This window comes from Schistocerca nitens, chromosome 10 (assembly GCF_023898315.1).
Source record: "Schistocerca nitens isolate TAMUIC-IGC-003100 chromosome 10, iqSchNite1.1, whole genome shotgun sequence".
In the NCBI taxonomy this organism is placed as follows: Eukaryota; Metazoa; Arthropoda; class Insecta; order Orthoptera; family Acrididae; genus Schistocerca; species Schistocerca nitens.
Genome location: NC_064623.1, coordinates 115,435,896 through 115,449,726, shown reverse-complemented (window position 1 = coordinate 115,449,726; position 13,831 = coordinate 115,435,896). Strand labels below are relative to the sequence as shown.

The window sequence follows — 13,831 nt, the reverse complement described above, 5'->3', positions numbered from 1 at the left end:
GTAGCCTTTATTATTCTCAAAACAAAAGGAAAAAATAACATTTTAGTAGTAGTCTTAGATTATGTGGCTTGCAGTTTTTTGCCGGCCGCTGTGGCCGAGTGGTTCTAGGCACTTCAGTCCGGAACCGCGCTGCTTCTACGGTCGCAGGTTCGAATCCTGCCTCGGGCATGGATGTGTGTGAGGTCCTTAGGTTAGTTAGGTTTAATTAGTTCTAAGTCTAGGGGACTGATGACATCAGATGTTAAGTCCCATAGTGCTTAGAGCCATTTGAACCATTTGCAGTTTTTCTAGTGAACGAGTTTTATGGAATTAGCTTGCCAGTAGCACTCCATAAAGAAATGACATTGTTCCTACATACATTTTTGTTCACTGCATAGTGCTTTTATACAAAATTCAGTTTCCTGTTAATGTACATATGTTCCATTTAGCAAATCCTGTATATGTGAGTGGTTGTCCATACTCGTACCATTCTCTGTAATCCACTAAGGATTTTTGAGTGTACTAATAGTATTGAAGGGAAATTTAATTGAGAAAAGTAATTGATAGACTTCCTCACCAAGCAAATTGTGTAGTACAGCCAATAGTATTGCCCTTTTAGGCCTCTCACTAATACAGTTCCATTTCCAGTAAAAAGCAGGAAACCCCCCTTGACACTGAGCGAGACGGCGTAGTGGTTAGCTCATTGGACTCGCATTCAGGAGGACAACGGTTCAATCCCATGTCCGACCATCCTGATTTAGGTTTTCCCTGATTTCCCTAAATTGCTTCAGGTAAATGCTGGGATGGTTCCTTTGACAGGGCCCAGCTGACTTCCTTCCCCATCCTTCCCTAATCCGACAAGACTGATGACCTCGCTGTTTGGTCTCTTCCCCCTAAATCAACCAAACCCAATCCCCTTGTCACCTAGTACCACCCAAGCCTTGAATGCCTCAATAGCCCAGAAAGAAGTTATCAGAACAATCCATATATAATGAAATAAGAAAGGGGGACGTGTCATCAGAGATTAAGTCCAGGCCTTGAACTTGATTGAATTGAATTTTTACTCTGCCAAGACTATGACTTCTTCAGCCTGAACCCTAAAATGACAATGAAACTCACTCCCCTCCCACCCCCAATCATCACCAACACTCACTTGTCACCTTCCACTGCCCTCACAAACTGTGTAATATCCTAGTCAAACTTTTTAACATTCCCAAACCATTATCCCTACCCACCTGCGCAATTCTCTCTGCTGTAAAACCTACCCAATGCATCCACCATCACTTCTTGGGCTGCGTCTTACATAAAGGACAGAAGCGATCAACAGTGCGCGACAGCTTCAAGCAACAAAACACATCCGCAGATATAGTTATGGAAATGTCCTACGTGAGCGACATCTGTGTCACTGCCTGTCTCCCGCTGCAACTGGCAACGTTTGAATTCAGTCGTGTTTGAATCTTGTCTCTGCAGCACGCGTGACAGTGCGACAGCCATGTGTTTTTTCAGCAAAGTAGTGGAGCGGATTCGACGGCAGCCATGAAATACTTCTACGATTTTAAGAAAACTATGTCTTCCATGTCTTATAGGTTGATATCTTTAAACGATAAAGGCCTGAATTTATTTTCATTATTCATCATAGTTACTCTGCTGCACAAAATTGGGTACATGTCTACATGAAATTTTTAAGAATTTTTAGTGGTGAAATCACATTGCGTAGACTTTCTGTATAGTTCATTTAAGGCCATACATTATTGCATATGAAATGTAACCAATATATCTAAACTGTATTTAAAGTTGAGACCGGAATGATATCTCTTTTCATTCTTGAGATATTGGTTGTTATATTCGCGAACAGGTCGCTCGCGGCGCGTCCAAACCTTTCCTGTGCTTTAGGAATCAAGTGGTCATAAAAATCATCGTATCTCATAAGCGATTGAAGATATTGTAACGATGATTTTTGGAAATGACAGCATGCAGAAAGGAATATTTTATCGTATGATTAACACTCAATACGTTTTTGTAAGCGCGTGAGCTGAGCGAAAACAAGATCCCCTATATATTACACCATGAGGTTTTGTCCAAATTTTCATAGCCAAACAAAGTGATTGAAACAGATAAACCGGGTATCAAAGTAACCAGTGTGACCCCTAGTTTTGCTTGAAAATATTTAACTGCTTGACAGTAATCAGGCTGATTAATGAAAACTTATGAGTTGAGGAAAAATTGAAATATTTCACGAAAATCTGCTGCCAAGCTATGTAAATGAAGTGACAAAAATTTCATCTGTTCCAGGTCTAACTGTTTTGCACATAAAAAGATACATTGGTGTGGTATTTAAATGTCAAAAAGGCTTCCTTTCAATCAAGTATGTTAGGAAGGCAAATGAGGAGTCGCTGAGATTATGCTTTCCGAATAAAACTTGAAAATAAAAAATGAACGAAATCAGTCAAATATTTTATGAAATGATTTGTGTAAAAGAAATAAGTAGATCAGAGAAACATTCTATGTGCCTTTGAGTGATGGTTAAAATCATTAACAGAAAATGAGGTGTACCAAATGTTTCCTTAATATTTTTGTTTCATACTTTTAGACAAATCATTACACAAAACGTTTGACTTTCTTATCAAAAATTTTGTATGCTTTACTTTTGTATGCTTTACTTTTGCACACTGTTTAGACCATTTGAAACGCTTGGCCTTAACTTTGACTGCTGATAAATTACGCTCGCAACATCAAATATCTGTAAAATTTCATGGTTAATTGTAATTTATTAGGAATTTAATGTTTGTGATATACTGGGATAAGTGTGTACACATATAAAGATCAAGTTCTTTGGCAAGACCTTAAAAATTTACTTAGCGATGCAGTGTAAACAGTATACATAAAACTTAGTATACAGAATTGTAACTGGGTGAGTTAAGGTATAAGAAGAACCCGGAATCGAACCAACGACCTTTCACATACATGTAATCACATACTGAAACGCTACTGCTTCACCACAACTAGCTATATATTGATATCAAGCTGTGTATTTAGGAGAGTTAGTCATGTAGTCAGTCATTCTTATGCATTTATTGGCTGTTAAAAGTTCTTGATCATGTAAAAAACATTTGTATTTAATTTATTGATGAGATAGTCAAATGCTGTGCTCATTCATGTGTATTTGAAGAATTTGTCTGGTGATCTTCGTAGTTGGTGATATTTATGAAATTGTCCATTGAGATTCCTCCCTTTATATATTTCATGCACAACATTCCTTTTTGTTTTATTTTCTTAAGTAAACCTAATTTTGTAGCCTTACTCTCCAGCTACAGTATTCTACAATTTAGGAGCGCCGTTTTATAGAAACAGCTGGTTGGCTTTAAGCAGCCATCTTGTAGCACGACTTGGTCGCTCGGATGCAGGACACCCGAGTTTTTCGCCCGATGCTACTGCTTGTTACTGGAACGTCATGTATCCAGAAGTCACTCGCTGTCGGTCGCTTCTGTTGCTCATGTAGGACATGGCCTTATTCCATCCTAACTGTTGGTAGATCCTACAAAATCAAGGGCAGAGCAACTTGTGAAACCATACATGTTGTTTATTGAGTAACTTTGTTCACTGCATGGTGGTTATATAGGCATATGACTGCCAATAAATTGACTGAGCACATGAATGGACACACAAGAAATGTCCACCTTGGGGACACCAAGTTTCCAGTTGCTGAGCATGCTTTACAGCATGACTAAAGAGACAAAGTGCTACACTACAGAGTCATAAGGAGCCTTCTACCTGAACTTAAGTTTCCTTGAAATCCAGAGATGGGACCTTGCTCTCAAACAAGTCCTTGCATTGTGACACCCTATTAGACTTGCAATGTGTACAAGTGTGAAATCCAGATTTTTTGCCTAAAAACATATTAAATTCAGAAGAATAATAAATAGTGCTTTATTCAAAATATGCTCCATCATTTGTTATACATTTTTCCCATCTTTCGGGCAATTTGTGGATACCACACCATAAAAGTTTTCCCCTTTTTCTGCAAACCATTCATTGAGCCACTTTTCACATCTTTGTAATAATCAAAGTGCTGCTCAGCGAGTGTGTGACCTGTCGGTGCAAACAATGGTAATCGGAAGGAGCCACATCTGGTGAGTAAGCCACATGGGGTAGAACTTCCCAACCCCAAGTACTTCCAACGTGTCACAAACTAGTTTTGCCGTGTGTGAAGGAGATTTGTCATGAAGAGAAATGACTTTGCGTTGTCTCTTTCGGTATTGTGGCCTTTTTTCAAGCAGCTAATCGTTCAGATCGGTCAGTTGTTGTGGGCAGCCCAAGTTTTCACAGCTCATAACAGACATTGCTCTGTGGTCCCACTAAACACAGAGAATCCCTTTTCTGCCAAAGCGATTTAATCTTGCAGTTGAGGTGGATGGCATGATTTTTTGCACTTGGAATTCTCAAAATAAATCCTGTTTTCATTCCCTGTAACTATACGATGCAAAAATTACTTCCTTTTGTACTGAGTGAGCAAACTGTCTCATGTGTTTTTGGCTTTTCCATTTGCCTATCTTTCAACTCATGTGGTGCCCATCTACTGATCTTCTGAATCTTTCCCATCTCTCATAGCCAATTGGAAACAGCTTGCTGACTAACGACCAATTGCTCGGTAATTTGCTTTTGTGTTTACGAATCATCTTCGTTCAACAGTGCTTCCATTTCCACATCTTCATTCTTTTTTTATGTTCCTTCTTTGCAACATCAAAGTCACCATTTTTGAAATCCTAAATCCGTAGTTCACATGTATCTTGTGATGGAGCATGTGCACCATAAGCTTCTTAAAGTAATTGGTATGATTCAGCAGCAGTTCCTGTCCACAAATGTTCCTTGTTCGGTATAAATTTCAACATACTGAACACCACAACACTATGCACACACTTTTCAAATTTCTCAATCGTGTGCGTCTCACACTTCCTAATGACACAACAAAATGGCACAGTGTCAAATCTTTATAGCACCAACTGCATTTGTGTGAGATTGTTGTCTGAAATCCACATTTCATATTTGTATACCTGGTAATCCCCATTAACACAGCCCCACCCCGCTTCTTCTTTCATAACACTTTTTAATATTGTTAGGGTTCCATTCCTCAGTTTGTTAAAACAGAACCTCTGTAGAGTCACTTTGTGGCCTGTTTGTTAAGACACTTTTCTCTAAGGAAGGAATGGAGGTATCAAGTGTTAATGTCAAATACTGAGGTCCACAGTACCGTGGTGGTGTAAAAAATTTGAGCTTCTAAGTCAGTACATCCAAAGAAATTTCTATTTATGTCACACATTTTGATACTCGCAAACTCAGTCATCAAAATCTATAGATGAACTACCTACATACATAATTAATTTTGTACGGAACCCTCAGAGTGCTAGGCCTACTTGCACTTGTCCATTTTTATCCTTTTTTGTCCTAATTCTTAATTGCTGTATTCATTTCTCTTCTGCTAATCTGTCTTATCTGTCTTTACTTCTCACTCTGTCTTTATCATTCCCAGCACAGTGCCTACCAATGGACCAACTCTGAGCTACTGTCTCTGGCACATCCTCCTTCATCTTCGCCTACCCTCGCCCTCACTGCAGATGAGTGCTTCTCATCATGATACCTGAGTGTTCTCCCATTCATTTTTAATCTCCCCAACATATCCCTCTCTTCTTCTTGAGACTGGAGCTAATAGTTCCAAAAGCTACAACATGTGTCACTTTTATACCTATCGGCAGTACCATGCATTTCACATAGTGAAGAGTGATTCGAAGTGCCAATACATTGTTTTATTTGTACCTTAATCTGGTAGCATATTAACACCCAGCAGAAAATTGCAAATATATCTTCAAAATTTTGGGTTGTTAATAAAAGGTTGATACAGTCATGTTTTTTAATCTGTTTCAGGTGCAACACTTTGACAGAAAACGCAACTACCTGAAGTTCAAAGAGAGAATCGAGAAAGACGGGTACGAACCAGTTAATGAAAAGTGATGCTGACATCGTAAATGCAATTGCTTAGATTTGTGATCTGAAACGTTGGTTCATTTATCCTGTTAAACAGATCAAGGAGGGCAAGTTTGCTCATCAGTTATGTTCTGAAACATTGCCAGCATCTTAGTTCTGTATGATAAACAGTACTCGTATCAAATTGGGAAGGGTGTTGGGGTTGGTAGCTGTCCCCATAGGGAAGACTGCCACTTTACATCCATTGTGAGCAAAACTCAATTTGTGAAGGTCCACCTACACATAGAAATGAAAGAGAACAACATTTTGATTTGGGAGATATTAGATCTTACTTGGCAATTAGAACAGTGATAGAATAGGCCATGAAAAGCATTCAGATGTAAATATGGGACCAACTTATGCCTGGTTGGGAAGTGATGTAACAGAAACATTCATGAGATAGATTTGAAATGAAACTGTTATGTCACTAGTCATTTCTAGTCTGGTTAGTGTGTGCTTGTTTTGCCCATTAGGAATGTGAGGATCAATTTATTTGTTAAAATGAGATGGTTTTTCAGAAACAAGTGCCATTTTTCATGCTGTTGTGGGAGATGATAGTACAGGGCAATTCAAATGAATATAGTGACTACAAACAGTTACAGTTATTTAAAGCGTAGCAATTTGTCAATAATAATTACAGAGAATGTAATGTTCAAGTTTTTTATATAATTATGTTTGATATGTCTTCCTTTGGGTACAAGGTCAATATTTTAAGTGATAAGGCATTTCAAGTCATACATTCAAAGCACATTTGTAGTCACCAATGAGAGCACATTTGAAATGTGCATTTTGAGTTCTGGAATTGTTTTTGGAAAAAGAGGTATATACGTGAGGTCTTTAACTTAATTCCATTAAAATAAATACATGGATGTCAAGTCCAGAGATCTAAGTGACCAAGAGCAGAACACAGCATTGTTGTGTCCTGTACAACCAATCAAACAATTTAGAAATGTTTGAAATCCATACCACGATGTGATGGTGCTCTATCTTGCTGAAGGATCTAATCAGTGGAAATCTTCTCTCCACTGTGATGACTGAATGGGAGTTTTTAAATTCTAACATGTAGAATGCATTCCGTAGAGGACCCACCATTTACACTTATGACACGAAACATTTCAACTACATATCACAAGGCATGTACCAGGTTTGGCCAAAAATCGGTTTTTTGAACTAGTTTTACATTCTCTATAATTCTTGACAGTTAATCACTATATTCAGTTTGAATTGCCCTGTAGTTACTGAGCTTTTTAAGAAAGTACATTGTTTCTTTTGTGCCAAGTGAAACTTGAAGCACTCTTTAAACCACAATAGAAAGCTGATAACATTTGGAATATATTTTTTACACACCCACACATTTAATTTTTAATGTTCGTCCTTATGTGAAATGTGTAATTTAAGCACAACTTTTTATATAGGTGGCATTAATTCTTCTTTATATGGCTGGAATCGGCTAGTAAAGGAAGTTGTGGAATTGGCAGTACATGAATATATAATATAAGTTTGTGTCAGAATTCAAAACACAAGGAGCACCTATTGTTAACTTTATATACAGTCAATTCATTTAAGAAATATCAAAGGGATCTCACTTTAGTAGACATTTTTATGCTATTGCGATGGCAAATGTATGTCAGATATTCTGTATGCTTTATCAGAAAAGCATACATGTATGCATTCTAAAGAAGTTTAAGTATAAATTGATTTATCATAAAGTAATATCGAGAAAGTAAATTTTTTTACATTATGGCAGAGCAGTTTGAAGAAAATGTATTGTGTTGTGTTGGGACTTCATTCAGTCATGGAAATCTGTTAATACTGATGCTCTTTGCTAAAATTATCATCTGTTATTTGCATGGTAATATGGCAGACATGTTAGATAACAGCCATTGTCTAAACAAACATCATTAGTTCCTGTATAACCAGAACATGAATAAAACTGCTTCTCTAGTTGCTCTTTTGTTTTATTTTTTACCTTGAAGAAGAACACACATCTTAATGGCACATTGTTGCTCTTCTTAATAAAGAGTACATGTGGCTACTTTCTTAATGCCTCCTCATTTAATATGTTTATCTTTTATTTTGCAGTTAGTGTAGCTCTATCTACAATTTACTGGTTTTATATGCTTTCATCTATTACTAAGTCATGTAATTTATCAAATACATAAGATATAACCAGGTTTTCAGCTTCATGGCCAGTTACTAATATGCTTTGAATGAAATGTATGCTTTTACTTCTTTTCTTGCTTACTAAAAGACATCATGTAACTTATGTATACTACATGTTAGTGTAGCTGACTTTAGACTTCTTAATCTTAAATTAAGAAGGCTTTTTGTGTGTTCTACTGGATCACAATGAGAAGTACGATACACTATACCTTAATCAAAATAACAAAGCTATTGACAGTGGAACATGGGAATACCTTAATCAAAATAACAAAGCTATTGACAGTGGAACATGGGAGGAGGCAATGTTGCCAGTTCACACGTCTATGTACACAATTTGACTAGGCAACAACAGCTGGGCATTTCTGTTCTGGATAAATCCACATTTCTTTCATTGTAATACAGTTTTGCATTGCATGGTGGTAATAATCTTATACTTTTCTGAAAACTTTTACAACTAGTTAAGACATTCAGCTGTGTAAAATGAATGTTCAGCTTAGAGAAACAGTGCATATATACAAAAAGCAATCACCATTATTACACTACCAGCCATAAATGTTGTCTGCAGTTGACTGTGGCAGCTGATTCCTGGGGTAGCATAGAAGATGTGACTAACCTAATTTTTTTGGTTACTTTTTTATGGTAACTGTCCCAGGTAAACAACTCTGTTTCAGTCGCTTCGTTATTCTGATGCAGATATAGCTAGCAAATGAGTTTTGTAACACACACATATTGTCTTCTGGTGACAAAATGAGTTGATTTTGGATTAGGGGTTATTTATGCAACACAGCACAGGAAACAAGGATTTATGGAGAAACAGGTACCCAAAAATTCTTGAACTATAAAAAAAATGGAAAGGCAAAAGGCTGCATAAACACTGACTCTTTGCTCATGTTGAAAAGTTTACAGAGATACAATCCTCCCTACTTTATAAAAGGAGCAGGGAGGGGGGGGGGGGGGAGAGAGAGAGAGAGAGAGAGAGAGAGAGAGAGAGAGAGGCACTATAGTGCCTAATATTACTGATGAAAGATATTTATCAATAGGTGGGGGCTAAGAGATAATATTTTGGAATGTGAATGTATATGGCAGAAAATTTGGAGACATCACATTTTCATGTAAAATCCAAGTGGAGAGCAAGCAGTTGTACATCACATTGTGAGAGTGTAGATGGGGAGACAGTTACCAAAATGAAGAATAAAAATGAATAAAAATTATTTGTATTTAGGATGAATTGCAGCTTCATTGGAGTCATTTAAAATGTAAAGGCAGGAACTTCGTAAATGCTCTGTGGTATGTAATTAAACAAAAACATAATTGGAGGTAATTCTTTAAGAAAATTCAGTCATTATTAAATTATTGCTTTTTATGGCAATACAAAATACTTGTCAGTAGATCTCTATTTTTAATGTTGTTCCAGTCTTCAGTCCAAAGTTCCTGTTTGAACCCGCTTACTGTATTTGAGTGTTGGTCTTGATATCTGTAATTATGTTGTACATAAAATCACAAAGTGTAACAAACGCAGGGTCAAATAACAATTTGCTCCTTCTTTACTAGAATCTAAAGTTAGTCAGTAATCTCAGTGATAAAGAACCAAAGATATATTTTAATGTTACAGAAGACAGCTGTGCACAGAGTGAACACGTTATTAACATGGAAACTTTTGCTGTATGATCATCAAACATGGTAGCATTAATGTTCAGAGTATGGGGTGCACGATTTCCATGCATCACAGTGCCACCGTCCAGTTCTAACTATGGCCACCAGGTGCCATGATCAGTCATCGTAATTCAGTTTCACACACCTGACCACTCGTAGTGCACTTGGTGCACTTGTTGACGTGTCAACATGAGCTTGGACAAAAAGAGCAGGACATTGTTGGTGAAGCTTTATTATTAAAACAACAGTAATACTGTCACTGCACTTTGAGAATATCACTGGCTGAAACAATTATGGAATGGTCCTCTTACTCCACGTACTGTGTGGAGCTTGATGAAGCAGTTCATATGAACTGGAGAACTGGGCGTCGCTCCGGGAAGAGACTGAGGACCGATTGCATCACAGGTGGTTGATGAAATTGCTGTTGCTATGGCAGACAACACTCACTGCAATTTCCGATCATCAGGCAGGGTGTGTGCTGTGTCACGACAGTTGAACATCACGTGGTCCACTGTACGGAAGGTGCTTTGAGCGATTCTGAAACGGTATCTGTACAAGATCTGTATTGTACAGCAACTTGCACCATAGGATGCACAACAACCTGTTGACTTCGCTCTCCATTTTCTCGCAAGGGTTGAAGTTGACAAGGGCTGGCCCTGGACCGTCCTATGGACAGACAAAGCTCATTTTTCTCTGACAGGTGAGGCGAATACACAGAATTTTAGAGTGTGGGGGATCTTCACTTCCAGTCACTGTGCATGAAGTTCCTCTTTGTGGTGAAATTGTCACTGTATGGTGTGGATCCACGGCTACGCTCATTATTGGCCCATTCTTTTTGAACATGTTGGCACTCAAGGGCCAAAGGTATGCAATGTAACTGGCTAGCATTACTGTGTTATGCTTCGCCAGCATGTCATACCTGCTATGGAGGGGAGAGATGCATTGAACTAGCGTACAGTTTTTGCGCAAGATGGGCCCCCACTGCACATCGCTAGTGAAGTTCACCTGTGTCTCCAAAATACATTTGGAAACAATCGAATTATCAGCGAATTGTTTGCAAATACTTGGCTGCACGATCACCTGATCTCACTTCCTGTGATTTCTGGATGTGGGGCTACCTGAAGTACAGGGTTTACCAAGGAATATTCACACATGTGCTGATCCCAGGTGCAGCATATCAAGAGAGGTAGCCAGCTTACCTACAGACATGCTTCGTTCTATTGTGCAGAATGCAATCCTTTGTTTTCGGACTCTTCTGGACACTGATGGGCACCATATTGAGCGCCTTTTGTAGCAGCAATGAATAGTACAATACATAATGGTATGATGTACCATATCACCACATTAAAACTGTTTCATTTGAATTGATTCTGCATTATTTCTTGTCCCCATGCCCTTTAAATCAATGCTACCAAGTTTGGTACTCATACGGTAATTTGTTTCTGTGTAATAATGTGTTAAATAGGAAAAGTTTAATTATTGCTACCCGGTACATCTCTGGTTGCCACATTATTAATATTGAAAATAAGACCACCACTATTCAAAATAACAAGCTCACTGTTGTCAATAGATCTCCTCCAATTCTGTTAATCACCAGGCTGACTATTCGTTGCTGCTGTAGGATGTGTCCTACCAAATGATACCTTCTTTTACTCAAATTGTCTGTCAAATTCAATTCAGTAACTATTCATTAGTCATCTAATCTGTGCCTGTAATCTTCAGCCTTCTTCTATAGCACATTTCAAAAGCTTCTATTCTGTCATTATCTAAACCATTTATCATTCATATTTCCCTTCCATACAAGGCTACATTGCAGAACAAAATGTGAGTTATCCAGAACAGACTTTCTAACACTTGCATTTATTTTCAGTGGTAACAAATTTCTCTTTTTCTGAAACCTTTTTCTTGCTGTTGTCAGTCAGCATTTTATATCCTTTCTACTTCTGCAATCCTCACTTATTTTGGTGCCCAAATAACAAAACTCATCTACTTCTTTTAATGTCTCATTTCCTAATCTAATCCTCTCAGAATCACCTCTATTACCCTTGTTTTACTTTTTTAATGTTCATTTTATAATCTCTTCTCTGTTCTATTCAGCTGCTCTTCCAAGTTTGTTTGCCATCTCCAACCGAATTACAGTTTCATTGGCAAACCACAAACTTTTTGTTTGTTCTCCCTGAATTTTAATTTCCTTTTCAAATTTCTCACTAGTTTCCTTTATTGCTTGCTCAGTCTACAGAGTGAATGCTGTTAGGAGTAGGCTACAACCATGTCCACTTATGTCGGAATTACTGCTTCCCTTTCACGTCATTAGTGTACAGATTGAATGCCATTGGGGACAGGCTACAACCCTACCTCCTTTCCTTTCATGTCCTTGGACTCTTATACCTGTAGTTTTCTGTACAAGTCGTAGATAATCCTTCACTCTCTGAATTTTATTCTTGCTGCCTTCAGAATTTCAAAGCGTGTAGTCCAGTCAACATTATCAGAAGATTTCTCTAAATCAGTAAATGCTATAATCATCTTTAAATATTTTCAGTCTGCTTTGTAGGGTCAATATTGCTACGCATATTTCTACATTTCTCTGGATCCAAAGAGATATTATCTTCTCTGCCATAGGTTTCTATCAGTCACCTATAAATTACACTGTTCGACATGGGTTCTATTTCTGATATTAAAGTATGTGCTTCTAGACCATTTTACCGTGGGAAATTCAAATATGGAAACAAGAAATCGTTGTCAGGGATACTTTATATATATATATATATATATATATATATATATATATATATATATATATATATATATATATATGGTCTTTAAATATGTCTGCTTGTGTCTGTATGTGTGGATGGATATGTGTGTGTGTGCGAGTGTATACCTGTCCTTTTTTCCCCCTAAGGTAAGTCTTTCCGCTCCCGGGATTGGAATGACTCCTTACCCTCTCCCTTAAAACCCACATCCTTTCGTCTTTCCCTCTCCTTCCCTCTTTCCTGATGAGGCAACAGTTTGTTGCGAAAGCTTGAATTTTGTGTGTATATTTGTGTTTGTTTGTGTGTCTATCGACCTGCCAGCGCTTTTGTTTGGTAAGTTTCATCATCTTTCTTTTTAGATATATTTTTTCCACGTGGAATGTTTCCCTCTGTTATATATATATATATATATATATATATATATATATATATATATATATATATATATATATATATATATAAAGAAAGATGATGAGACTTACCAAACAAAAGCGCTGGCAGGTCGATAGACACACAAACAAACACAAATATACACACAAAATTCAAGCTTTCGCAACAAACTGTTGCCTCATCAGGAAAGAGGGAAGGAGAGGGAAAGACGAAAGGATATGGGTTTTAAGGGAGAAGGTCAGGAGTCATTCCAATCCTGGGAGCGGAAAGACTTACCTTACTTACCCTAAGGTAAGTCTTTCCGCTCCCAGGATTGGAATGACTCCTGACCTTCTCCCTTAAAACCCATATCCTTTCGTCTTTCCCTCTCCTTCCCTCTTTCCTGATGAGGCAACAGTTTGTTGCGAAAGCTTGAATTTTGTGTGTATATTTGTGTTTGTTTGTGTGTCTATCGACCTGCCAGCGCTTTTGTTTGGTAAGTCTCATCATCTTTCTTTTTAGATATATTTTTTCCACGTGGAATGTTTCCCTCTGTTATATTTATATATATATATATATTCACAATTCATGGCAAACCCAGAGATGTTTTGGAGAAATACGAGTATGTTGCCGCATCCAGTAGTGATAGAACGTGATAATTTCTTGTGCAACAGCAGGTGGGAAGAATCAGACATCATTAGGTTACCCCCGCCACACCTATGTCATTAAGACCACCTGAAACATCTCATTAACTCGAACGGCGGCAGCCGGTCGCAGCCTCGGCAGTAAAGCTTCACGCCTCCTAGGGGCAGGTGCATCGAGTTTACAACAGTGGTGTTAGCCGCAATTTGTGTCAGTCTTAACAAGTGGGTGTTTTGGCTGACAAGTGACTGTCT

The 13,831-nt window shown here is 37.8% G+C and overlaps 1 protein-coding gene across 2 annotated transcripts in view; it reads left to right on the top strand.

Annotated features, from left to right (window-relative positions):
• Window positions 1-13,831, top strand: part of LOC126210196 (uncharacterized) — a 185,989-nt gene that overhangs the window by 38,305 nt on the left and 133,853 nt on the right. Inside the window, exon 3 of one of the 2 annotated variants that reach the window (XM_049939373.1) lies at window positions 5,899-5,960. The exons of the other annotated variant lie outside the window; for it this stretch is intronic. The gene's annotated coding sequence lies outside the window, so the exon portion shown is untranslated. The remainder of the gene's footprint in view (window positions 1-5,898; window positions 5,961-13,831) is intronic. 2 annotated transcript variants of the gene reach the window in all.